The 25686-nt window shown below is 43.3% G+C and overlaps 2 long non-coding RNA genes across 3 annotated transcripts; one reads left to right on the forward strand and one right to left on the reverse strand.

The window, feature by feature from the left end:
- Nucleotides 1-490: 490 nt before the first annotated feature.
- On the forward strand, nt 491-4570 carry LOC128083063 (uncharacterized). Its single transcript, XR_008207946.1, has 3 exons — nt 491-796; nt 2950-3065; nt 4319-4570. It is a non-coding gene; the product is annotated as an uncharacterized LOC128083063 (long non-coding RNA).
- Nucleotides 1347-8099, reverse strand: LOC128083064 (uncharacterized). 2 transcript variants are annotated; one of them, XR_008207948.1, is made up of 3 exons: nt 8012-8099; nt 7184-7256; nt 1347-1592 (listed from the first exon to the last, which is right to left on the reverse strand). It is a non-coding gene; the product is annotated as an uncharacterized LOC128083064 (long non-coding RNA). The 2 variants fall into 2 exon arrangements; XR_008207947.1 differs by lacking the exon at nt 8012-8099 and adding an exon at nt 7604-7799.
- Between the last annotated feature and the right edge of the window lie 17587 nt (nt 8100-25686).

Here is a 25686-nt window from a genome sequence, read left to right on the forward strand (position 1 = left end):
CAGTGATAAGGCCAGTGAGGTGTGCTACAGCTCCCTGCTGTGCTCAGTTAGAGTAAAATTTGTCTTGGTTGTGGGAAAGGTGAACTTTTATTCATAGTTTAATAGAATAGATAGCAAACAGGCCAATTAATATGAGAAGAATGGGACAGAAACCCTCCCAAAAACTGAATCCATGCAGCTCAGAGAGGAGATGTACTGAAACACAATGTCAGGTTGCACAGCAGTAATGTGTCACTGAAGGAAAGCTGCAGCACAAAGCATGGACAACCAAAGCACTGCTTAAAGTGCCAACCACCAGCCTTAATCTGCACAGAATAAAACATCCTGGTGTAGAAGCAGCCCCATGTTTCATGACAACGTTGCTCAGTGTGCAGAGAAGTGCTTTATGCCCCTGCTGTCTCCAGGGCTGGCCTTGTTGCAGCAATGTGGGTCGTCCCGGAAGGGAAAGAAGTCACAAACGTACAGCGTCTGTTTGATAAGCCCAGGTTTGTTTGCAAAGGGAGAGATGATGACTCTTCAAATGCCACTGCATTGCTGAAAGGACTTACAAAGAAATGTTGTCTGTGAATATTTGAGCAGGAGAGCATTCTGCACTGGGACGTCCCTGGATGTGCTGTGACATGAAGTTCTGACTTCACGTGGGTTGCAAGCGGGTTGCTGTTGTTAGCCTGCAGTGTGAGAAGGCTTTTAAAAGGTCCCAGTCAGATGCTTTACCTTTACATGCCCATCTCCTGGGATTTTTAAGGTAAACATGCCCACTCTTCGCTGTTGCTGTCTCTGAGCTTCTTCAGAAGAGGTAAGCAAGCAGCTGCCATTATTGCCAGCAATACCCAGAAAGGAGGGGAAAGAACTGCTTGTACGATGGGTGTAGCAAGAGCTGTGACTGCTGAGCTGCAGCACTGGGACAAGGACCCTGGGGATAGGGGGAGGGGACCACCTATGTCCCACATGATGGTGACACTGCCCTATGCCACAGTGCCAGCAGAAAGGAGTGCCCTTAAATCACACAGCTCTCAGGCACTATTTTCCTGCAAGATTTGCTTTGTTGTTCCCCAAATCCCCAGTCAGTTCCTGAGTTGGATGGGTCTCAACACCAGACAGGTAAAGACTGAGAGCCCACAGCTGGTAATTAAAAAAAAAAAAAAAAAAAGAGAAAGAGAAAAGAGAAAAAGAAAGGCAACAAGAGGGGAGAAGGAGACCTCATTTCTTTAACCTTTTTTTTTCACCTTTTAAAGACTTCCTGAGCTGACTGGCAAATGCTTTTTCCAGCCCTACGTCCCAGGGCAGGCTGGGAAGCTGGAGGTAGGATTTGGTGCGGGAGTTATGAAGTGTGTGGGGTAGTGACGATAGGCAGATAACAGCTTCTGGTGGTAATACCAGGGCATGGAATGGAGGCTAAAACCAGCAAATGCCATCTCCGTTTAACCAGAGCTCGGTAAAAGAGCTCTGTGCCAGCCCAACGTCAGGCAGCACCTGATAGATTACCTTCGATTGCTTCTCAGGGTTCAGCATTGCTGTTCTCTAAGGTAGCCAAGCGTTAGGAAAGCATTTGGATGTTGGCTCAGGAGCTGACAAGGCTTCTGCTGGTGGAGCTGCAAAAGACGAAGGGAAAGTTACACAGAGCTGTGGGAGAGGTGAGAGAAAGCAGCCTTTTGCCCTGCTCAGAACTTTCCAAATCTGACTTTTAACAGGTATTTTCATGTCAAGTTTTCCTCTCTTTGGGCCACATGGTCGGTGCATTTGCTGAACGTGAGGTCCAGCTGTGAGTTACGACTCAGCGCAAGGTGTGAGCGCTGCTCTCTTGGTCTGTTCCAGTCCCATTCCCCTATAATGCACTTTTCTGGAGTATAAATCTGCTTCTGTGACGACGTCAATAAAACTGTTGTGCAGAAAAAGGCAGTTCCTCCTCCCTTGAAAAAGACATCATAGCTTTCTTTCTCTTTCACAGCAGGAATCTCTTCCTGTCAACACAAGGCAGCCCTGTCGAAGCATCAGTAATAAGATTTTAACTATTTTCTTTGGAGGTTTCACCCCCTCGCCCCCTTCTTTGTGGATAGCGGTTAAAGTGATAATTAGTAAATTCTGGTCCTCATCCAGAAATGCTCCAGCACTGAAACAGTACACAGGCACATGAGGAACACATGTACACAAATTGTCAGCGCCCCTCTCTCCACTGTCGGTAGAAACAAAAAAATAATGGCACAGAGTCCCTGCCAGGGACTGTAAAAATGCAGTTATAAAAGAGTATGTTATAGGGTAATGATCACACGTTTATACCATGCTTTTCATCCAGAAGAAACCTAACTGCTTTGCACTGCCAAGCCTCTCACTGCAGGGCTTCTAATGGGTGGCCGCTCTGGGACAGCTTAGGACAGGAAGCAAAAACTACTAAATCCAGTAGAAATGGAGGAAAATTCAAAGATCCTCCAAAATAGCTTGTTTTCATGAAGCTCATATGAAAACAAAAGTGTTGAAGCTGCAAAACGTGTAATAGGTTATTTATATGACATAGAAACTCCAGAGAAGTTCAAAATAACAAAATAAAAGTATGAGCAAAAAACATATGACAAAGTAGGACGTTTTTTCCAGCCCAATGAGTTGGATGTGCTGACTTCACAATACTGTGTGTGAATGCAGAGTTTCATTTAGAGGAGCAAGAGAGGCCAGTGTCTGTTGGTAACACCAATGTAACGAGGAATTCTCCAACACACCTTGTCCCATTGCTTTCCTCCTAACAAGCAGCGGCCTCCCACCTTACAAAGGGGCATCACAGGAGGGGTGAGCACTCAGGGAGCCCATCACATGCTACAAACAAGGCATCTGCAATATTATCCCAAGAAAAGCCTAGGTGGTCTTCCTAAATGCAACTCTTTGAGAGTTCTAATGGAATTTAGTTTTAAGTAAAGATAAAAATCTGTCATGCTTTCTTTTTTTCTTTCTTTTTTTCAGATGTGTGATTTTCTCCAGAAAACAAGACATCTGAATATTTTCCTATGCCATGTTTCTGTCAAAGCCTGGTCCCAGTCGTTCAGCGGGAAGGGAGCCAAGAGCTCATGCTGAAGAGGGTAAGCTATGGGATTAATAACTACTCCAGACTTTGCTCTGAACTTTTCCTTCAATTACTTGCATATAATAGACTCTAGGGTAGTCTAACGAAGTATTTATTTTTTCATTTACTCTACTTTAAATAAATTTTATGGAACTGGATGGAATTTGATAGAACATAATTTTTCCTTCTCTTTTACTGTTGTAAATCTAAAGGAACATCTTCTGCGGCACCCTGGAGAACAAATTCTTCATTTCTACCTATCCTTAGGACTCATCGCTTTATTGGACAAAACCAAAATTCCCTCCCTGCTTTCTCCCCTCTCCACCCCCTCTTTCTCTAATAGGAAACTTAGACACATAGGAGCAAACAGAGAAGCAAAACAAAGCACACTCAGCATTAATTTGGCAGCAGGGAAACTCACTAAAACAGATTTTATTGTTAAAAATTGAGACTTGAAGTTTTCCTTCTATAAAAAATAACAAACCTCTCTGACATTTGCTGGAAATATTGCTAGCAAATGGATCATGTATTCCATTGCGCAGGAGATGCAATTAGATTTGTGCAGGTTTGTAAAACAAACTATGCTCTAGGAGCGCTGTCATGGAACCACTGCTCTGATTTCCAGTTGGATAACTGAGCTTTTAATTAGGGCTCCAGTGGTGCGACCGCTTTGCAATTTCCAAAGCTGCCTAAGGGATTTGAATGTCAAACTCTAATTACAATTACTGTGAACTGAGCATGCTCTAAGAGGATTTGAAACTTTGGCCCATATATTCCCTTTGTATAACAAGGAAGGATTTGCTTAGCAGGGAAAAGCTTTAATCTACTGCAGGTATGAAAAATTACTGAATTAGAGCCTCCGCTACTGTAAAACAGCATATTTCATCCCATTTCTATTGAGCCAGGATGGTTTTTAGCCCAACAGTGTAAGAGCTGCTGGTTTTCTTTCTGAAGGCTGAGAGCTTTGTGGAGCACAGCGATGCACAGCTCCGTACCCAGGACTCCCTGCCTTCCCTCTGGGGCACCCGGCACAGCACTAGGCAGACTTTCTGGGCTGGGAAGCTCTTGACATGATCCAGTTTCCAAGCTGATAACAGATGATGTGTTTTTGCTCACTATATGGACCTCTTCGAGTAGATGCCATTTCCAGAAACTCACAGGGCAGGAGCTGAGCAATTCGGTAGTCAATCTGCATTTCAAAGTGAAAAGTCCCTGCAATTAATATCCCACTTTGGAAATTATTCATGCAGACTCTTTCAACCGTTTCAGTAACAGCTCCTCTGCTCTCCGGCCCCAAATGGCTCCACTAAGAAATTTCTGAGAATCTCTCCTTCCTCTCGTCAAGTTTTGATTTCAGCACATCAGCATTTCTGAGCGAGGGGGAAAAAAGGAAAGCATACAAATCCCAAACAATGCATTTCTTGGAACATTCCCAGCTGTATAACCAGGTAACGTACCAGGCATTCAGGAGAGCTGGCTTCAGTGCAAGACCTGGGGGAGTCGCTCAGGGTAAGATTCCAAGTCGGCTAAAGCATCCTCATCTCCATAAAGGTGAATGGTTACCTGCCTCCCTCCCTCAGACTGCCAACAAACCCAGTTTGGAAATGACTGATGAGGGCAGCCAGCGGTAACAGAAGAACTCCCACAAGGCCAAGGAAGGGTCTGTAGCTGATCACAGCATGTGAGCCAGCTTTCCCATGCTCATTTCAACCAAGTTTCACTCTCCTTCACCCTGTCTCCATGTCTTTGGTTGATTTATTCCGTTGGTCTCTTTTACATGCCTTTGGGTTTTTAATTTCCCCAGGGATCTTCAGCAAAGAAGGGACTCTTGCACTGATACTGGTAAATGTATGTGCCATCAGTGCCTGCTTCTCAGATAGAGAGAGATGCTCGACAAGCAGCACAGCAACCACCCCTGCAATCACTTCATCACTGCCATGACAAAGGCAGCCCAAAAGCTGAGAGGCATCTGGCTGTGCTCCCACTGCCAGCCTTACAGCCTGCACAGAGACGATGCAACAGGAGCTTGGTGAGCAGGCATGGGGTAAGAACCAAGTGAAGCCAACATTAAGATACTCAAGATCGTGTGAATTAGCAGCATTCTTGAAGGTATCTTGTATATCTTGTAGCTGCTTGTACCACAACACCTGTGTCTGGAGATTGCTCAGAGCACGGATCATTGCTGCTTCATGTGTTATACAGTACAGCATAGATAGATTTTAAGTTTCTTGAAGATCCTGGCCATTTTTATAGCTTGATTTTACTTTATGGTACAAAATAAAGTTTCCAAATGGGCTGTCTGTTCTTGAAAGCATAACATGAGATCTGGCTTTCCAGGGGTGCTTCACATGGCACTAACAGCCCAGCTCTGTGACATCTGCCCCTTCAATACCACAGGACTGCCCCAGGCAGTCAGGACAGAGCAGCCCTGAGCAGAACAGTGAGGTTTCTCATGGAAGATTAGGATGGATTTGCGCTTCACTTTTCAGCAAAACCTCATGCAATGCCCTATGCTTTTCACTAACTGAACAAAGAGAAAAAATGGTTCCAATTTAGCCAGGTGGAAAGACTATTGATTTCACAGAGGGAAGCCAGAGAAGGTGTATCAGGGATAACCTTGGCCCTGTGTGCTCCAGGAAGTTCTGTTGGCTTACTGCTGGCAAATGCCTCTATTATATGGCACATGCAGAGCAGTGACAGCGATAAGGAAACGGGAAACAAACCTGTATATGCCTTTCACAGCCAGTCATCAGAGAGCTTATTGCTGCATGTGCTTAGTTTTGCAGAAACAAAAGTGTGTAAGCATCGCTTTGTTGGATCCCAGCCAGATGCAAGTCACAGGATAGACCTTGTTTTGTCTTTGCAGGTGCCTGCCTTGTGCAGGTGCACACGGAGGGCTATTGCTTTTCATTTTCTCATTCATTGTAAAGACGAAGAAATCGCCTGGCAAAGTGAGGCAATGCCAGCAGCAGGTGGGGGAACTGAGCTTTTCCACCAAGCACATCCTTGCAAGGCAGCCCTACTCCAGGAGATGATCTGCTCAGTGCTGCAGAACCAGGCTCAACTGGAGGAGAGGATCCAAACAACAAACCCTGCGCCTCGAATGGCCCTATGCTCCCCTCAGGCTCCACGTGTTCCTGCACCCTAGGCATGTGGGCTGCCTTTCTCTGTTCCCTCTCAGCCTTCATCCAGTCAGAAATCCAACCCATCCTGACATTTCTTATGAGCTTCAGCCTGTCCCACTCATGAGACACACGTTTTGCTTGAGCTTATCAAACTCAACGAAGAAATATGTACCTTCATTCCTGATTTTCTAATCTAGGTGTAAGCAAGTCCCCCTCTATCACATCAAGGAGAGCATTCAGTCTCCCCTTCTCTGCTCAGTCAGAGGGTTTCTCTCCAGATAGACACTTCTTTCTATCCATTTTGTCTGTTGAGGAATGTGGGGAAAAGGTTGACTGCCACAAACATTTCCTGACACTCACCTGACAAAATCTAGAAAATTACAGCAATGCTTCTAGCAGGTCCTGGGTCAATCACTTCTCAAAACACATTGGCATTTTTAGCTGCTCTCTCTACCACCAATTTTTCAGAGCACCAGCTCTTCTAAATACTGTTATCTCAGTCCTTTTTGATAGATAAAAGCCCTGAGATCTCTTCTGGCAAGAACCACAGGATTTCCTGACAGCTGTGGTCTCTGCATAGACCTCAGTGGGACTGGGACCCATCCTCCTGGCATAGGGGTGAGTGAGTGAGTGCTCAGAATGAAATTTCCTACACACAGCTTCGGGTAACAGTGAAAAGTACATAACACCATGAAGTCATGCATTTGGGCAACGCTGATATTGCTTCCTACACATCTGAGGAGCTCACTGTGCTACAGCTCCAGTGCAGCTTTCCTGGATCTGCCATGTGTTTAATGGAAGATATGTGATCTGCATTAGCCCTACGTCCGGGAAATCTCATATAGACTCCTGGTGCTATTGTTACACTCAGACACACCGCAAACCTCGTAATGTCTGTGGTTGATCCAGTCCAGTGCACTCAGACGTGTACATTTCCAAATAACCCTTAGACATTTTGGAATGCACGGCATCCCTCTCCTGCCATTTCCCACACAGGGAGCTCACTCACCTGATGAAGGCTGTGACCCTGAAGCATCCAAGCTGGGATCTGAGCTGCTCTGTGCACACGCTGATGAGCAGGCCTGCAGAGAAACAAAGTTTGAATAGCTCTAGGGAATACTAAAAGAGAAATCTGGTTTCATCTCTTCAGATTACTAAGAAGTGTTTTGTAAAAAAAAAAAAAAAAAAAAAAAGCAATGATTTTATGTACAGGAGGATTAAAAAAAAGGATTGTTTCATTGGTCAAAAGCAAAAACGTTTTGAGTTTGCAGACCTGTTCAGAACTGAAACAAATTCTATGTTCTGAAAGCCACAACTGGCTGTGGGTCTGGGAGTTTTTCATACGGGCATCTCCACTGACATCAGAATAATGTGGTTGCCTTTGTAAATAAGTATTTCTTAATCAGAGTAAAGGTTGCAAATATCTGACCCGTGATAGAACTGGAGTCTGGTTTCTTTCTTAATGACCATGAAGGGCAGTAAGTAAGAAGACTGATTTGGCAGCAAATGTTAGCCTGGAGTTGGGATTCTTTGCTTCATTTTATGCCTTTGAGCAATACATAAAGTCCTTCTTCTCCCTGATTCCCAATTTGTAAAATGGAAATGTTCTGTGGGAGCCTTGTGAAGAGGAACATGGCAAGCATTGAAGAGGTCTTCAGGTCTCACTGCAACATAGAAATGGGCATCCTGTGAAGCTCAGGTGGGCAGACAGAAGGAGCTCTGGTGAGGACAGAGGCTCAGGAAGCTCCTTTGGTTCAAATAAACACCCAACAGCAGTTGCTTAGACACTCTATTGAGAACCTGCAAAACAAGGGTGGAAAACTCGGGAGCTACTCACCAGTCTGCTCAGGTTAGAGATTGGAAATTCTGTATCACCGTGTTACAGCTCTTCTCCTCATGACCATGACTCAGGACTGCAGAATCTGCAGCACACACACACACCAAAGAGGGGAAAAAAAAAAAGAGAAAGTGAATTGGAGTCACCCTACCAAGAAAAGGGTTTTATTTTTGAGAAAGTATTTGGGGGTAGATATCAAAAGAGATCTTTGGGAACTGAGGCAGAACACAAAGCCTCCCCCATGCTGAAAACCTGTGCTATTTTCACCTTATTGCATTTACCTTTTACTTTTAAAACCTCTAGAATTATGCCACTGATCTGTGCTTATAGCAGAAGGTGAGATCTCCATCACTACTCTATCTTTCTAGGAAAAAAAAAAAAGGCATCATATGAAAACATTTGGATCCCTAATTAGCCTCATTAAAGAGGCTGGCCATCTGGACCCTGCTGATTCTAATTAGTGATCGATAGAGCACTGATTTGGTCGAGAGAAAAAAAAGAGAAAAAAAAAAGAGGAAAAAAAAAAAAAAAAGCTCCAAACCACCACCTCCACTTTCCTGCTATTACACACAGGGCTCCCTCCCCACTCCCAGCCTGCAGCGGGTGGATGTGTTCTCACTCAGCAGTCATCCACCCCATGGCTCACAGGCCAGCAGCTTGTTTCTTGGCACAGCTGCCAAACCTGAGCCTGTAAACTGCGGCAGTCTGGAAAGGATGCAGCTAAATATGGCAAAGAAACCAAGAGCATGTGATTACCCCACCCTTCACTTGTAACTCAGTCTGGTAGCCACACTTCCAAATGTCATCACTGTGCAGAAAACCCTGGATAACACATGGAGGAGGGTTCCAGGCATTGCCAGAGCGCCTTTAAAACTTGTTGGTTTTGTTTTGTTGTTGTTGTTTTGTTTTTTTTTTTAACTGGTACCCAACTTGTTTCCAAGCAATTTCCCTTTGGTTGCTATTACTTGCTCCCCACACAAGAAGGGCGGTTCAGGAGAAGGGGAGGTAGGTGGATGGAATGACTCTTGCTGCTTCTTTCATGATTTCCAGATTCTCATGCTCCATATACTCCTTTTGACTCACGCAGTTCCTATCCAGGTAGATCGCCAGGACACTCCTCTAAGATGGAGCCTTCCCATTTCAGCCCATCCTAAAAGAGGACGATCCAAGATCATTACAGAAACCACAAAAAGGTGTCTCACTAAGAATGAGTGCTAAGAGAGCTGTAAGCTCTCTTTAAGAACATGGTTTGCAGTAATGGATGGGCAGAACTGGAGAAAAATTGCAAAAATGGGTTCATTCAGCACTGACGATGCATCAGTGGATGAATCATTTCTGTGTGGCCTTAAAAACAGAGGATCTTCTAAGGTCACCTCCCCATCCCTAAATCAACCACAACTCGTGCCTTCTCCCATCTCAAATGCAGCTCCTTCCTCCTGTTCCTAGGAAGCCTGTATTTGAAAAAGTGCAGATATAGGGAATGGGTCTGAAAATATTATTGTAATATATGCAGTCCACTCGTAAGTGGGAGAAGAGTAGTGGTCACTTAAGAGAATTAAATGTCAGTGTTTATAGAGCCTGCTGTAGGGCTTAGTGAGCCCAAGCTGCAGTGAACCTGCCAGATCCAAAGCTGTAGCCTGGCTACATACAAAAGTGTGGGAGGCTGATGAATCAAGAGGAATCAGGAGCAAGCTGGCTCAGCCACAGCGTATGTTCTACTGCTAATCTTGTATCTAGGTCAAAGAAAAGTGCCCCTCAAAATTGCCCTCCAGTTGGCCAACAGAAGCCCAGAGCTGCTAGACGCCTTATTAATCATATTCTCCCATAGAAGCAGGATACAGTTCTTTCTAAAAATGTATTAATCCTTATTATTTTCACAGATGCTTTAGCATAAAGCAAAAGACCTATGAGGAAAAGCAACCAAACTAACACATCAATTTCACCCTGATCTTCATTTAAAAAAAAAGTCCTTTTTTAAAAAAAAAAAAATAAAAAAATAAAAAAAAATTGGACTAATAACAAAATAAAGAGCTTTCGGGAGCAGCAACAGCAGAAGGGTAATGTAAAGTGATATATTTGAGACCCAGGAGTGTGGTGTAACTTACTCCTGCCTCTGCGGCCTGTTTATTGTGTTTGTCTGGTTGCCCTGGGAACCAGCTCACGCCGTTTCACTTATTTTATAATGTTCCTGTAAATGTTAGGTAGGGCCGGGATTTATTATCCACTGTCAACACCTAAAATGGAACGCGCCGCTTAGTGTCGTTTCTTTGGCAAGACTCCTTTCCATGCTCCTTTAAAAAAAAAAAAAAAAGAGGAAAAAAAAAAGGCTTTCTTACACACATATATGTGCGAGTGTGTGTGTGTGCATCTGCATCTCTGCCCAAATAAACAGGCCCCGTGTGCCTTCCAGCAGCTGATGCTGGGTGGTATGGACAAAGGCGAAGGGAATGGCTGTGCGAGGAGGACCTGCTGTTGGGTGGGAGCTGTGACTCACCTTATTTGCGTGGGGTGAGCATTTAGGGGACGGGGAAGGAGTGTTTACCAGGAGTGTTTATTATCCCTAAAGAAGCAGTGCGATCCCGTTGCTGCTGTCCCCAAAGACCTCGGTTAATTCATAGCGATGAATCATCAGAATTATTAGGGTTGGAGCTAGCTGCTTTCCTTTCCTCTCCTCTCCTCCACCAGTCCCTCAGCATGACGGAGCAGATTTGATTGCAGACTGGTGGGTGTGAGGCTTATTTTTTAATTTGCTTTTTTTTTTTTCCCTTGGGTGGTACCTCTCGGACTGACACATGGTGTTCGACCGACAAGACCATTAACCTCCAAAGCGCCCAGGAGCAGCTGCAGGAGGCATCCTGACTCCCTGAAACACATGCTTTGCAGTGCTCCAGTCCTTTCCTTGCTCCTGCTCCAAGCTGCAGCTCTGTCTTCCTAAGACAGGGTCTCTGCCACCCCTGCTCTCCTTTGGCACATCCCTGCTCCAGGTGGAGCTGCCATCATCCCTCTGTTTGCCCTTGGTGGTGCCACATCTGCACCAACTCCTCCTCGCCCTTGCCCCTAAATGAGATGGATTTGTGCAATGATTCAGTATGACTGCAGACGCATTGCTTGCCAAAAAACCACTCACTCTGGACATGTGCACTCAGCTCTGTGTGATTTGCCTCCGTGCTTTCACGGAGATTTGGATTCATTGGTCCACAGCGACCACTCTGGTTAAAACATGGGCCAGGTGAAGGGCTGAGGTGGATCCATCCACTGGTAAAAGCCAAGAAAAGTGGCTTTGTTCCTCCCCATGCTTGGGGTGGTTCTGCCTCCCACTGACCCGAAATGTTCCCTCCCTGGCATGGAGCCTCCCACCGCTGAGCAGCTCCAAGGCCAAGGAAGGCAGCCAGCACCCAGAGCATTAAACAAGTTGGGATTAGGCAGTGCCCTGAGACTGAAGGTACAGAGGATGGAGGATCTCCAAAATGTTTAGGAATGCGAATGGAAAAAGGCAGAGGCTGGGCCAGGATGGCTGGTGACAGCAGATGGTGTTTAAGGAAGAAAGTCAGATGAGGAAAGTTGGACTTGACGGCGCAAGGCTGCATAGCGTGAATTTTTCTTTCAATTGCAATGAGTTAAGGGTGGTGAATTTGTTTGTGAAATTGCAAAGGTTAGGATTCCTATTTCCTGCGTGATGCTGAGTAATTTGAATCTTAATTCCCCGTTTAATCTGCCTGTGAGGCAAAACATGAACGAAGCACAATGAACTCATATTTGCAATGCGACTTGAGATCCTTGACTAAAGACCTCATAATGGTAAACTCTCGAGTATGGATTGTACGTGATCTGTGGAAACATAAGCCAATAAAACAGGACGTCATTGGCTCATTTCAGGCAAGAAGATGGGGAGATGATAGATTTTCATCTCTTCTCGTTTTTCATTCTGATAAATACTATGGAAGAAAACATATGTTGTGCATAAAGGTTGGTTTCTTCCTAAAACTGCTGTGCATGCAAATCAGCTCTTGGAATAAGTATCAGCAGCAACTCCTCCAAAGGCATTTACCTGAAGCACATGCAAAAACAATATACACGTGCATATATCCTCAGCTAGCTTAATTTCAGGAAATATCTCCAGATAAATTAATGGTATTTTCAATTTTTTTAAATAAAAATGTCGAGGTTAAAGAAAAAATAAAATGACAAAATACATTTTTAACGACTCTAAAATGGAATGTATACGACAGTGACAAGAGTAACAGTGAAATCACAGCTATTCCTTTTAATTGCCTCCTAATTTGCTCTCCAGTGTTAGTAATTGGAACAGTTTCACTGCAGATCCCTGTGAGGTCTCCGATCTTAATTGATTTTGTCTTGCTTAATCAACCCCAAAAGAAACAGAGCTCATTTCAGAGACTGTTTTTAAGCTTAGCCCTGTTCTTTGGTGATACACTGGGCAAAATTTGTACCCACCCACCCATATAAATCATCCACTGACCAAGCTTAGAGGCTGAGCCACTTCCTTACAATGAAAGCTGAAGTACCTCTGGTTGGTGTTTTAGTCCTGAAAAATACCTTAAATAAGACTGCACACCACTGGTATATGTATCAAATATAAAAAGGTGATAGCTGAGGTCTATACCAACTCAATCAGTCTGAAAAAAAAGTGTTTGTAAGCATTTTTCTTGTGCTTGGAGACCAGGTAAATTGTAATGGAAAAAAATAAGCTTTTTTTGCATGTGGAGCAGAGGAGAATAAATCATATAAAGGGCTATTTAATTTTCTTTTAAAAAACAATTCAGGTTCTCAACGTTGTGATTTAAGGAGGCTCTGTTATTATATTTCAGGAAAATTTATTATATTATTATTATCTAATACAGGAAAATAAAGGAAGAGATCTCACAAAGTGCTGGTGTGCTTCATAATAAGGTCACTATTTGGGAACAGAAATCATCTTCATGGTCTGATATCCTGTTACCACATGCTTGAGATGTTATTGCTGAGCTTTAAGTACAGGTGAGCCTCAGAGTCCACTTTCACTGCCTTATCAAACCTTTTTGGGCAGCCTGGTCTGGTGGTTGGCAACCTTGCACACAGCAGGGGGTTGAAAGTAGATGATTGTTGTGGTCCTTTTCAACCCAGGCCATTCTATGATTCTATGAGTCTATGAATCCTTTTACCACTTCCAGCAGACCAGCCACAGCTGCTGGATTAACATCACACTAACATCTCCTTCAGTATGCCCATCAAGTTTAGCTAGGCTGTGGTACAGGACAAGTGATGTGACTTCTCAACTGTCTCCCCTGTTTATTTAATAGAGTCCTTATGTTTCACTATTCCTATACACCCCTATACACTGTTGCACTATTCCTATACACCTATACACTGCTTCCTGCGCTGGACTTCAAGCCCATGAGGGCAGTCACCCCCTTAAGTACTGCAGATGCATGTTTGCTGCATCAAGTCCAACCACCAGCACCACACGTTCCTCTACCATTGTAAATTTCCATTTGCCATTACCCACATTTTTAAAAGGAAGTCGATTGTAACTCTCTCAAGATTTATGGTTTCATTCTAAAATATCTATCATTTTAAACGTAGCGCTGCTGCTGACATCCACTGAACTGCCACAGATAGACTGGTAAAGTACTTAAAAAAAAAAAAAAAAAAAAAAAAGACATTACAATATATCCAGATACGTTTCAAGAACTTTTGTCGGGCATGGACTAACTTGGAGACATATTTCATAAAAACTGCTATTTACATTTCAGCTCTATACTTTCTCTCTTTATGTCCTTTTCCATTGCTTGAGATTGCCAAGGCTTTTGCATAAATAGAAATTTTCCCCTCCGGCTCCCCCCGCCGGAGCCGTGCCGTGGGGCTGTGCGTGACATCACTGCTTGTCCTCAGGAACACCGCCCGGCAGCGTCACAAGGCCTGACCTCAGGTGTTGGGTTTTTGGGTATAACCATTATTGAAAAGACAGCGGTTGAGATTTACTGGCTGGTAAGAGTTTATAATGATCAGAGATTAAGGGTGGGACTTTCAAAACAGTGTGAGCCTTGAGCGCAGACGAATTTGTACTCCATTACCCAGGAGCTTTTCAAAGCTCCACCCTAAATCTGCATGAAATTATTCTAGCGGCAAGGAAAGTATATTTACCTAATGTCAAATATTAAACATTACTGCCCATTAAAATATAGGGCTTCATTATATTTGGCCTGGTGCAGATGTGCAGGAGAGAAGGAGCAATTATCTTCCCCCAAGCTGTGTACCTCGGCACAGGAGCTGCCACTAATTCTTGGTGTCTGCCTGTGGATAACGAGCGTCTCCCTCTCCCCGCCTGTGGGGATGCGAGCTGCATCTGCAGGCCCTAATTGCTTCTGAGAAGCAGGCTCTTCGTAAAGCGAGGAAGCCAAACTGACCATGCAAAAAACGATGCATCCAAGCTTGTGGGCGCTATGGAAAGTCGTGGCTGGAATAACTCAGTGCTGTCACGCAGCACGCGGGCTGGAACACTGAGTTCTTTATTCCAGCCCCGAGAACCCGCTACGAGCTCATCCCTCTCTCACGTAACCTGCCCTCTGTCTCTGAGGGCAACACTGCCTTTTGTCGCATCTCGGACTTGCTCGGTCACAAGCAAAATCACAGCACGAGGAACAGCTCTGGCTGCGAACACTCGGTGGGACAATAAAAGCCTTTCCTGGCCCCTCGCAGTGTTTGCACTGCAGGGCTGCGTGCAATGGCAGTGTGGGAACTTGGCTCCATCAGCTGGGGCCACTGGAGGCCAGGTGACACCGAGCCACCACGGCGCTGGGCTGTGGTGATGGTGGTGGGAATGAGGAGGGAATGGCGCCGTGCCGAGGGTCACCATGCACACCGAGTCCTCACACGGCGTGACATGAAAACCCCATGCTGGTACAGCTGCTTGTTAGGCTTGCTCAGTGACACAGAAAGGCTTCTCCCTTAAACCCGATGAAAAGTTGGAGGGGTTTTAGCTGAATGTGCAAATCGCTGCTGGTAGCAATGAGGGATGCTCCTGCGTTGTTTGGGTTTTCTTCCCATCTCTTTCCTCCTGATTCCTCTCTGCTTTCATCATGAGGGTTTTTCCTAACAAAGCTGACTACAGAGAGGGAAACACAGAACCCCTCGGTGTCTGTAGTGCACAAGCTCTCAATAGCGCTGCCCATGAGTTTTCAAAATAGCAAAAAATCCATTAATTTGAGTGTAAAACAACAACCAAAGTCCCCAGAATAGGGCTGCAGAAGGATGAGCTTACTATGTTGCAGGAAGAAATCACAAATACAGCAAAAGAACTGGAGACATGCAAATTGTGAAAACACATTAGCCCTACACCTTCCAGCTCAATTTTCTGCCTTTTTCTTGTTAGAGTAATTTAAAGTCCATGTGGTTGTATAACTGAGCTCTTAAAAAAGTGATGAATGACAGTGTTTGAAGAAACTGTTGGCTGCTTCACCCACATGCCACTGCTGGAAGCAAGAAAATATTAGCACAAAGCAAAAATGCAATGGTCTGTACTAAGTGCAGAGGAGTACCAGGCTTTTACCTTGCAAAACCTCTCAGAAACTCTCCTGCTCATAAATATTGGTTTCAATTCACTGTACAGATGAATGCCTTGCTCCGTGCTCATGAAGACAAACTCTTCAGTGAACTTAGCTGACCAACAGTGAAATCAGTTGCACTGACTCTCATTAAAGACAATTAACATCTAAGACCTTTCCCGAAAGAGGAAATTACACAACATAGCAATGCAGGTAAAGGACTGCAATCAGTCATCAACCAATGGCTTTCAAATTTCACTGTCCTTAGTGAGTAAACCCAAATTCTTCCAGAAATTATCCTAGTCGGCTCCAACACAGTTTCTTACTTTGGGAATGGAACGGGAATGGAATAGCAGCCCTCATAGCATGCAGCTACGAGCACCAATTAATCCAGAGATCATTACCCTGAAACTGGGGAGCTATGCTGGTCGGGTGCTGCTCAGGACTCTCCCTTGCATTGCATTCCCCAAAGACTGCATTGCTCCAGGCAGGGTCAAAGCAGTATAGAGCTAACACACAGCTCCTTGTTCTTGGCATACGGGAAAGAGAAACACAGTGAGTAATCATCAGATAGAGAAGATAAAGTCTTATTTTCTAAACCAGAAATAGACATTCAGCACTGAATGGAGGCACGATCCGTACTGTTGTTTTTTTTGGAAATGGACCCTTATATTAAAGTGAATGTGTCCTTCTTGCTGTCAGGGGCTCCCAGCAGACAGGTTGTAAAAAATATAAAATTGAGGTTTTAGACCACGAGTGCAATTTTTTGTCTCCCTCTACTGCTTTCCCAGCTCGCTGGTGATACTACCAAGGTACTTCTGCCTGGTAGCATTAAGAACTGCTCTTTAGAGGAGCACTGCAGAATTCGGGGAGAGCATCGATCTATGGCAGACTCCTAAAGCCCTGCTGCCTGCATCCCACCTGCAGGCACGAGGACCACGCTGGGTGAAATCCTGCCCTGCAAACTCATTGGGTGTGAAAGCCATTCATGCTGCAGAGAAGGGATTTTTTGACCTAATAGTTAGTTAGCTAGATAGTTAGAAATACCTCAGGAACATACCAATTTCAACTGCACTTCCACTTCAAAGTATTTCATAGGTCCAGGGTGGCATTTCTGCTTGAGATGTGCCTCAGAGCACTCAGGTCATCTCACAGCAGCCCAGGAAGGGAGTTTTGCATGGAGAATTCGATGTAGTTCTAGGCACGAAGCAGGGAGCTGAGTCTGCCATACCCCAATGAATATCCATGCAAGCAGGCCTGGAAACAGAGAGAAGAGGAAATAAATTGGCTTGTTTTATTTATTTTTTTCTTTCTTTCCTTTATTTTCAAGAGTGTTTTATAGTACGGTACCTATGCAGTTTGGTTTCAAAACTTAAGCATCCCAAAGCCATCTGCAATAAAGAAATCCCAGTGGGGTTGCAGTGGGGTTTGTTCTAAAATAGTACAGTCACCCATGCACTGGCACCTTTTTCTAGGTAAATGGCAAAGGTTGGAATTGCAACGTCTTTGTAGTCTTGGAAACGGTTGAAGGACTCAATGGTTGAAGCGACTTTTCTACCTGTCATGACTTTGGACAGCGTTAGTGGACAGTCTGTAGGTCTCAGTCTCTGAGATTACGAGCATTGCTTAAATGAGTATTTCTCCTTCCTCACTCCATTTTTTTAAGGAAGAAGGGACAGGGAAGGAGGGAGGTGTGGGATAAGTACTGCAGAGAGGGGTGGCCATTAGAAGACAGCAGTCGGCAGCAGGACTGCGGCTCGTTACTGCTCATTTCAGAGGTGCCAAAGCTACATGGGACATCGTCATTATTATGGCTTAAAGTTGGCTAAGGTCACCCCGGTTCATCTGTTTTATACATTGGTAGCCTTCTACTTATTACTTGCCAAACAAACCTTTTTATTTTTGCACACGTTTATGTTGATTTTGTGGTTTCTGAAATTGGATTCTGGCTCCTACGGGCCTGTGTTTCCACGGCAACTATGGACCTTATCTGCTGCTGCTGTTTGGCAGACAGACAACAAGGCCTTTCAGTTTACTTCTCCTTTTTTTTTTTTCTTCTTCTTTTTTTTTTTTTAATATTATTTTCTTTAAAAACCTTTTTCTTCTTCATCATTTTCTCTTTTTTTTTTTTTATTTCCCCCTCTTTTTATTATTTTTACTTTTCCCAACCCCTGTCATTTAGAAATCACATAATTAATTGAGCACATCCTGTGCCACACGGAGCTGCCACGACTTTGAAGTCCCAATAGATCATTTTATAGAGCCATGGGTACCATTTTTTCCAGCGCAGCACCAGGCGCCAGTGAGAGGGCTTGTGGAATTTAGCATATCCTACTCCAGGTATGATAAAGAAACCTTGGCACCTTCTGTTTGTTTTTACTAATTTCCTTTCCAAACTGCCTTTTCAATATAGAGGAAAGACCTCAGGACTTAAAGTTTGTTATTTTCTCTCCAAAGTTAGTCCCTGTTCCCCCTGCTCCCTCCCTCCCCTTCCTTTAAACCAGACTGAACTGCTTCTTCGTTTGGTGGTAAGTTTTCTTTTTTTTCTTTTCTTTTCTTCAGGAAAGTGTGGTCTGATTTAGCATCGTGTAGCTCGGAGCTGTTACTGATCCTAGAGCTGCAGCGAAGGCAGCCGAGGGAAAAAGACCCCGACAGGCTCTATTAACCCTTAAAATCAATAAATGATCTCATCACCCTCTCAAACACAGAAGAAGAAATAATAATGCAATAATTTACTTCAGTGGAGGAACAAGCCTTTTGGGGATTGATGCTGAAATCTATCCCCAAAGACGCTGCTGCTTGCACTAATGAAGAAGGGCTGCTTTCCCAAAAGGATGAAAATAAACTGCAGTGTCCCTCAGAAAGAGAGCGTGCATACATAGACATGGATAGCAGGCATGGATAACATACTTCTGCATGTGAAGAACAGAGAGAGGAAGACAGAAGATGGGTAGAAACTTGCTACATCCAGTGAACCCACAGGTGAAGAGTAGCAGAGCCCCTTGGCAGGAGGAAGCTTTGCAGTGGCACCACTGTGCATCCTGCATCTGGAAAACAGGGCTGTGAAATCCCCTGAAACCTCTTTAAAAGAGAGGCAGGAACTCCCAGCGATGGGTTTATATCTGCTGGTTGTCCTTTGTTTTTACTACAATTCAAAAGGGCAAACATGGCTACTTGGAGGGGTTTGTAGGAAGGAGCTTATCCAAGATCAATCCCTGCAGAGTTATTGTCTCCTGTCTATAAAGATAGAAGTTCTGTCTCACAGAGAATAATAGAACACGAGATCTTTTGCACAGACATATCAAGCCAGCTTCTGACGTCTAATGGGAAATTACATTTCTGTGTAGTCTATGAAATCCAGAAGATGATTTAGAATTCCCGTAGAAAAGATCTCCATGAAAATTTGCACAGATTTAAAGCCATTTCTGGGCATATTTATGATTAATTTTTATAGAGCCACATTTATTTCATGGCTGCACAGGGCCTTATTCAAAATCCCATGTTGTAAATGAAAAGATTTCCATCGATTCCAATGGGCTTTGGATTAAACAGTTAAGAAATTTCCGCGAGGCTTAAAATGGGAAACGATTCATTACAAAATCCCAGAGGTTCATTTTTAAAAGCTATGTATGTATGTAGCAGATATTTCTCTCTGTTAAGTCTGCAGGACAAAACCCAGTACATTCAGTTATCTTTTGCCTGCAGATTCCCACTTACATCTGTTCATTAGGAAGGGAAGGTCTGATTATTGCCTATCTTCAATAATTAATTAATATTGGATATCTTCAGCCACTCACAGCCCTCTTAATAACAACTGTGCTTGCAATGAACGTCTCACAGCTGCACTGAAATATTTTTATGGATTACTTTATGTATTATTGTGCTTTATAAGTGTTTTCACAGTTGCTCAGACCAGTTTGCTGTCTTCCTTCCTCTTTTCTCTCATGTTTGCTCTGTTTTCTGGAAAAGTCACACATTCTCTGTAGCTGAAGAACACCACGAACTTTACATACAAGCTCTGACCCAGTCAAGGCAAAGTTACATTCTGCAGATATTACAGATGTGAAAAGCTTCAAATACCTTTCATTTAAGGCTGAAAATACGATGCAATCAGGAAACAATTACATGATAGTTACTGAGTTATCCTGATGCTGCTCTTCTACACAAGGCCAGGTAAGGAGAAGCACGCCAGCCTGGATGCCTTCAAGCCATTTCAAGGTTGATTGTCCTGAACTCTTCACTTCTGCTTGCATTTGTCATAAAGACACACTGATATTTCTTTAAATTTCTGCTCAGAACTTTTCTTGGAGTTTCTGAATTCTTAAATTGGGGTTTTTACGGGTATTAATGCAAGCAGGCAAAGAGTTATCAAGCACTTGAGCCATGCGAGCCAATTCCATTTTTGTTTTGAAAATGCTTTTTAAACCCTTTTTTCGGGGGGGGAAGGGGGAGGAATTGAACACAGTACTATTGGGAAAGAAACTATGATGAATATCAGACTGTTTCTGTGTCAGAAACATTGCAATGACCCACGCTCTTAGTGCTGAATTTTTTTCTCTTTTGTATCAGACAGAACTACAGCAGAAGGCGCAACGTGCCAACAGCTCACATCAACTGAACATCACAACAGCTGGCAAACGAAGCATGCAGGAAATGTCACCTTTCTTTTCTCAGGAGTGAGGCTCTGCTCTTGGGGGTCTGGAGAAGTTTTGCCATGTCATAAACAAGGACACCGCTCCAAGAATTAGCACAGGAGAAAGCAGACTGAGGAAAGGTTGACATTGGAGGGCACCTATACTCAGCTTACACACTTACAGACATTGGGCTGATTGGTCAGTCAATTACTCCCTGGAATTTTGTGGACTGCAGGCATGTCAGCTTGAAATATATGAACCTATCAATTTCAGTAACAAAACTCCATAAATCTGTCCTAGATTTGGACTCACAACAAAACCTGTAAGTTGGCAAATTTCAAATCGTTTGGGGGGTGATATTACAAGCACTTACCCACCAGCTACCTAACATGGTCTTAGCAGGATAAAATATGAAAATTAAATATATATGTGTAAGCATAAGCAGTGAGCTAGTTAAAATAGCCATTGGCTTTTATGATAATTTGTCCAACTATAGAACTTGTACAGTGCAAACCTACACGTTTTTCCATGCAAGACACAATGCAGACAATGAAGTTGCAGAAAATGTATGAGACTGGTTTTGTTTAACGTTAGTCTTCTCAATTTACTCCCACTGCCACTGCCCCCTGGATATTTTTATGGAAGTAAAAGAAAATGCTCCTTTTATATGTAAGAGTTATGCATGTGGGTGACTCATTTGGCAATATTAATAAGAAGTGGACTCAGTTTTATTTTGAAATCTCCCCAAAAATTATTGAAGTGAAAAATGGTCAAATCATAGAACAAGGTCCTTTACCAAATTAGAAAGGTTTTACCTTTCATACAGTGTTCCTCATTTTGTGGAATAGCAAGATATACTTAAAAAATAAAATAAAAAAGAGAAGAAAATACATCCTATGAGTTGTAAACAGAACCAAAGGAAAGCCAGGCTGGGAATTCTTTGTTGTTGTTACAGAGATACAGGAGCAGCTCATGCCTGGAAAGGACTACGTGCTCTCCAGTTTGAGACACGCTTTGTTTCAAGGTGATAACAGCATATAGTGCTGTAAGGCATGACTCTCCCTCCTGAGCTGTCTGCATCTGTTCCCCATTGACTGCACATGGATTCTGCAGATGTGGAAGAGCTGCCTAACCTTCACAAGGCAAAAATGAAGTCAGAAGCCCATTTCTCACATGTTTCTGCTTTTGGTCACTGTCAGCATAGTGGTACTTCAGTCTCAAACAGCTACACAGAAGGGGCTCTGACTTGCCCTCAGATTTTTACAAAGCCTTTATGCCAGAAGGTCTTATACCTGCTGGAATCGGGTTAGCTTGGTTCCATAACACCATTCCAAAATGTAATAGTAAAAAAACAGTGATGGAGAAGACGGAGGAAGGACACATTCACAAACGTGAGATGAATAAAAGCAGTTTCAAGCAAAATGGTTTCCAAATTCTACCAATGTGGCCCTCCCCTTTTTCAGTTCATCCACTGAATTCAAAAATCACTCATTTTATGAAGCTTAGTGGGCACTTTTAACAGGCAAGTGAAAAGAAAGGACAAAACATTGGTGAAAGCTCTGTGCCAGATAACCCTATCGCAGAATGTGCCCCAGCATGAATTGCAGCACATGGTCTGAACGGTGTCCCAAGGGTCACAGTTGTTTCTGACCTTTTGCTAGCATCTCTTCCCTACAGCAATAGAGCATTTCATTTCACTCCAGTGCAGTATTTTTCAAGGGTGGAAGCACCCATCTTTGATTTTCCCCATTGTCTGTGGCTGTGTAAAACAGCACCATCCATTAGGGCCAGCAACTCCTGCTATTTGCTAGCTTTGCCTTGAACCACTCTACGCATATATTCCCCAATAAATCCCTAGTAATTAAATTCTTCAGGGTTTGATCTTGCTCACAGGAGCAGAGTAATTTTTGTTCCCTTATGGATTAGATTATCCTGAAAGGTTACGATTCAAGCCTTTCCTTTTTCTCTGATATGATTCTTCCAGACCTTGGGACTGATAGGGCCCTGCACAGCACCAGGTCTATGTTTTCTCTGTAAATACAGCCTACAAAATTTCAACAAGTCAGCTCTTGTGTGCCACACCGAGAGATTGATGACAAACCACATTATTTTTCCCCTCCATATAACTGCCCACAATTACAACGGTACTCTCTCAAAACACTGGTTTGTTTTTGTCCGAGGAGGAAAGAGCGCAAGCACGGCCTGATATCTCAGTGCAGACCTGGCAGCAACACTGAGAGGCATTATTTGTAGAAAATGCCCTTCTTCCCTCTCTGTTTTCCTATTCATGATAAAATACTGGATTTGATTCTGCCACATGTGCTTATGCAGAGCCACTAACTCATCGGCAAGGGGAGTCTCAATCCCAAGCCAAGGAAAAGAAGGAATCATGACTTTGCAGGGCATGCTCAGCCCCTGGCCTGCTGCTGTGATGGGGAAGTCGCCCCTCAAGCAAGACAGCTTGGGTCAAATCCATATTCCTACTGTCTGCTGTAGATCAGGTTTGTTGCATGGTTTTGATTTTGAACCAAGGATCTGTATTTTCTGTTTCTCTTGGGTTGGACGATGACTGACTCAGCATGAGAGTGCGATTCTGATCACAAATAGAATGCTTCTTATGCACCAACCCACTGTTTTGTAAATTGGCAGCACCCCACAAATTGCAAAAACAAATTAAGAAAAGAAATAAAGGCTCTATTTCCAGAAAGAAAGACATCTTCCTGGAGAAGTAAGACCACAGAGTTACCCTCCATCCCTTCTGAACTAATATACGGTTCCCTTATCTTCGTCCTGATATTCCTCCTGTGTTTTGGTTGCATTGCTTTAGACATAATAAGACAGCAGTGCTGGGAAAACACTGATTGTTGGATGCTCTGATGACATTTCCAGAAATGCTGCTGTCTTCCAGATAACTGAATTCCCAGACTCAATTGCAAGCTTATGAGCAAAAGCAGCACCTGAAAAACAAGTCATCTTACTTTCAAGTGAAAAATGCTTAGAGCATCAAACATATGTCAAAATCACTAATTTCTCCTGAAGCTGCTACAGGCTTATATCATCAATCATCCTGACGCGCTGTACTTGAAGCAGTGCTGAAAAGATACAAGCCATTTACTCCAACAAGTTTTCTTTATCTGCATCCACCCTTAAAAACTTCCATAATAGCACTGTAATCTTTGCATTCGCTGTTTGTTATTTACAGTATGGGTTTAACTTTAGTAGTTTGTATACGGAACGAGAATGACTGAGTCTTTCTTCCTTCGGTGGTACTTCTATTCAAAACAAGGATGTGCAGCACATTCCTGAGTGATAAAGAACCCACTTGTGTTAACTTTCCACCTTTACACTTTGAAACATTCCTGCTAATTCCAGTGTTTTGGTTTGGTTTTAAGATTTCCAGCTAAACAGTGGCATTCCAAGAGTCACAGATCGTTCAGAGTATTTTGGACACAAAATAAATGCCTGACTTCTCCAACTATGGCACATCTATTACCAAGGTTTGGCCATCTTCTGGAGATTGAAGTGGGACAAATTTCATCAATCCAACATTTAAGGATCAGCATAGACAATTACTAGTCACTGTAAGCATTTTTTGATGTCCATTAATGTCAGGCATACACTAAGGTTTCTCAATCTTTTCTGACTGACTGACGGTTTCTAAAGCTTATGCAGCTCTAACAAAGATACACAAGTTCCTCAAAGAACTATCTAAAATTCCTCTGAAATTCTAAACTGTAACTACATTGGTTGTTTGAAGCTAAATAGTTCTGAAATCTTAATCCTTCCTTGAAAGCTCAGGCCCAAAATAACAAAAATATGGAAAATGAAATAATGTCTCGAGATTTCAGTCACAGATGAACCAGAACTAAAGAGCAGCCTTCCAAATTCCCTGTGATTTTCTGGAATCACAAAATAAATTAGAGAGTATGATCTCCGAACTGAAATGTTAATGTTCATTCCCCACATTCAAGAAGAATTTAATTCTAATGAAATGCTAGAAACCCAACCTTTAGTTCCAGGAGCACAATGAGTGTTGTCAGCAAATTAAGCTGCACGCAGCTCCTTGAGTGGGGGATTGGGAAGCATTTTAAAGAAGTTTTGGCACCAAAGCAGGATAGAGAGAATTGGGCCAATGCCTCGAGTAGCTCTGAAAATCCCACCAGTTTTCCATGCAATTTCTGACACCTCTCTGGAAAGTCTGCACAGCTTAATCCTGGGAGCTGCAGCCCTGCGCTTCAGCTGTTTGGAATGACTTGAGAATGAAGTTAACAGAAGTGGGAACTGTCTGCAGTGAACTCCAGAAATCCTTTTGCCTTTCTAGCAAATACGTATCCCTTTTTTTATTATTATTATTATTTTGTTTCGACAAGCAGTCAATTCAGAATGTTGTGGTCCGTAAGACCATCTGTAGGCACTTTGGGAGGCTTTTGTGGAGATGACAGGTCTCAAGATGCGGCTTCGCAGGAGTGATGAGTTGGGATATAGAGGTGAAAATGAGGGGAAGAGCCTACATTGTATTTCTTTTCCTCAAAAAATAAAAAAAAAATTAAAAAAAGTAGAAAGAGAGCAATAAAGTAAAAGGCATTTCCTAAAGGTAGCCATTAAATCATTCAACACACCAATCCCCTGAGGGCAGAGAGGTTCCTCTTTCCTTTCCAGAATGGGTTTTTGCTAACCATTTCTCATCTAATGCTCAGTGTCTTCACCTGGCTCTCTCTGGGCATTTCCCAGACTTCGTGCAGGAGGACAGCACAGCAGCTCTCAAAGATGGGCCTTTGCCCATAGATCACTTTCAAAGAATTTTTCAATAGGTCCCCAGTGATATCGACCAAGGGTTCTGTTTTGCTCGTGATAATGTGCTAATGCTCCGAGACCCAGCATAAATTTTCTCTACGCATCATCATTTGTCAAAGTCACAACGTGGGGATGGAAACCACCAAAAAAAAAAAAAAAAAAAAAAATCCAACAACAACAAAAAAAATAGTAGGAAGAGATAGAAAAGGTGCTGTTCTGCTTTCTTCTCTTCCCAGGGACTTTCCCCTGCTCCTCTCCCCCCTTCTCCTCTCCTCTTAATCTGTAAAACATCTGATTGTACAGAACCAATAAACAAAGGTCTTCGTTTCTCCCTCCTATGAATGCATTTGTGAGTGGAAAATCAGAATTCATTACGGGAGCCTTTGCTACCTTTGGTTAGGAAAATGCTGTAGGAGAGTTGGTCAGTTGGTGCTCGGCCCCAGTTAAGTCATCATTTGGGCTGATAAAGTGAGATGGAAAAACACGATCATCGTGAAGGGGCCTAAAGGCTGACAGGATTTGCCTTTCATCATCTCTGAAGGAACGATCCCACAGACCACATCAAAATGTTCTCTACAGCTTGCTTAGAGGGAAAAGAAGTCGGGAGAAAGGAAGTTAAATGTGTTCCTGCCCTTTATGTCTCCTCTCTTTCCTTTCTGCTAAGTTTCAGTTTCCTTTTTTTGACTTGTATTTTTTTGTCCAC

This window comes from Tympanuchus pallidicinctus, unplaced genomic scaffold (genome assembly GCF_026119805.1).
Source record: "Tympanuchus pallidicinctus isolate F22 unplaced genomic scaffold, pur_lepc_1.0 scaffold23, whole genome shotgun sequence".
In the NCBI taxonomy this organism is placed as follows: Eukaryota; Metazoa; Chordata; class Aves; order Galliformes; family Phasianidae; genus Tympanuchus; species Tympanuchus pallidicinctus.